We start from the raw sequence: 2,422 nt of genomic DNA, 5'->3' as shown, positions 1-2,422 counted from the left end.
TGGTCAATGCAAGGTTTTGAAATATCGCTCTAGGAAGTAAGGTGTGGGTTTCTTTTTTTTTTTTTAATTGGGGGAACCCATGATTGTAATTCCATGCTTCAATTTCTAACATGATGATATAGAAACATAGACATTAGAGATTCAAGATTTGTGTGTATATGTGTGTGCACGCATGTGTGTGTGTGTGTGTGTGTGTGTGTGTGTGTGGAGCCACAATTGCAACAAGATCTACATCATGTGAGGAGTAGAAGTAATTCATCAACATGATTGAGATAGTGTTTTATATTGTCTTCTTAATATCTAACATGCACCCTTTTTAAAAAAATGCATAAATGTACAATCCATTCAAGGAGTAGGATAAGGCCACCTTGACTTTTCATAACACGAGAATTTCTTAACATGGGTAAAATACTTACAACACCAAAGAGGTGCTAGTTAGAGCTAATGCTCTCACATACTACAAAAAAACAAAAACTTAAAAACTCTTGTATACGACACATTGGGCTGTAAATATTTTTTCAATGCCAAAGAAAACTAGTTAAATATGATTTTGTATCTAGGGCTACAATTCTATCAACACAACATGCTGCTTATTTCTACCAAAAAGGTTGTTGTTCATTTGCTTCCATATACAATCTACTTTGATAGCCCTTAGAAAGTTCCGTACTTTCAAAATTTCTTCATTTAATCCTTGGTCACTAATGTTATTTAAGAAACCAAGTTTCTGAATCTATCCTCGAGGCACTAGTTCCCATAGGACATTTGGATGGCTAAGAAATCTGGACAAGAAGTTTCAGCTAGGGAAGAAGACCACCTTGACTTAGATAGCTCTAAGATCATAAGTTCCCTTTTGATAACCTTAAGTAGGATAAGACCACCTTCATTTTGAAAGCTCTAAGAGCACAAGATTCCCTCTAGTGTATTATCAATTCAAGAAGCAACCTAGGGCCATATTAACTCAACAAGAGCATAAGCCCACCGAAACTCCAATACGACAATGAACTTATTTGCTCAAATTTGATCGCAACTCAAAGCACTCCTTAGAAGAATAATTCTAATCAAAGCGCAAAGTGCTCCTTATAACAAGGGAGTGGACCAACATTTGGAAATAAAGCTCAACAATTGACCAATAGTGCAAGTTTAACATGTGTAATAAATAAATCGAACACATTTTCCTTTCAAGACATATAAATCATCGTGTAAGGGGTCAATAAGTACAAGGTTTAAATATTTTCCTTTCAAGACATATAAATCATCCTATAGGTATAAATTAAACACATTCCCCTTTCAAGATATATAAATCATATTGTAGGAGGTCAAGCATATAAATCATCTTGTAGGGGGTCAATAAGTATACGGTTGAAATATTGGTATATTGCAACATTCTATAAAGGATTGAACTTTAAAGCTAGGAAGATGTTATGACAAGTGCCCTCAAACTTCAAGGCACATAAAGGATGGTGGTCATTATGTATTTTTACAGTATGTTTACATTGCACTAGTCATACAACCACAAGAAAATATGTAAGCAAGCTATTCAATCTAGCATGAATGCCAAGCTAATCAACAAGGATATCACATAAATGAACCAAGAGTATGTGATCAATGTCATGGGGAAGCCAAGAAGCTTACAAAGGTTGGATTTTTATGTGATATCAATCACAAAGGATGGGATTGTGCTTAAGAAGAGTGCAAAAAATTAGAATACAAATCTCAAAAGTTTGAATGCCAATGTTACATAAGATGTGCCAATTATTCTCCATGCTTTGGAGTTCATGCAAGCTATCACCTAAATTTTTTTATGTGATGATTACATGCTATTGCTAATCTTGAGTTGCACATCCATTCCTAAGTACTTTTACGTTTGAAGTTCCCATAGCAATAAATGTGATGGGCACGTGCTAGTACTTACAATTTTTGAACTACCATCTTGATGTAATCATGCAAGTTTCTATGCAATCGATACCAAAATCTCAAGCCAAGAATATAATTCAATTGTCATCTCAAACAAGGATGCCAACCCCTCAACTATTCAACTCAATCACCTAAAATTAGAAAGCTATAACACAAATACCTAGGCTCTAAACCCCTCAACTATTCAACTCAATCCCCAATTGCCAACCCCTCCACTATTCAACTTGATCCCCTAAAATTAGAAAGCTATAGCACAAGTACCTAAGCTCTAAGCCCCTCAACTATTCAACTCAAACCCCCAAAACTAGAAAGCTATAACAAGAGTACCTAAACTCTACTTTTTTAAAAAAATTCACTAGTGGAAATGCTTGGCTCTAGCTAGCTAGTATCTTAACAAGTCCCATGAAAGAAAACCATCCTTCCCACACCACTCAAAAAATAGTTGCACATGCAATTAAAAGTGCAATGGTAGTAGAAAGGTTGCATACCTAAGTGACTTCTTGAGAAG

This window comes from Lygodium microphyllum, chromosome 26, assembly GCF_053477565.2.
Source record: "Lygodium microphyllum isolate KBCC chromosome 26, Lygodium_microphyllum_v1.1.10, whole genome shotgun sequence".
NCBI classification, from domain to species: domain Eukaryota; kingdom Viridiplantae; phylum Streptophyta; class Polypodiopsida; order Schizaeales; family Lygodiaceae; genus Lygodium; species Lygodium microphyllum.
The sequence above is the reverse complement of the archived record's forward strand: the minus strand, read 5'-3'. Positions refer to the sequence as shown.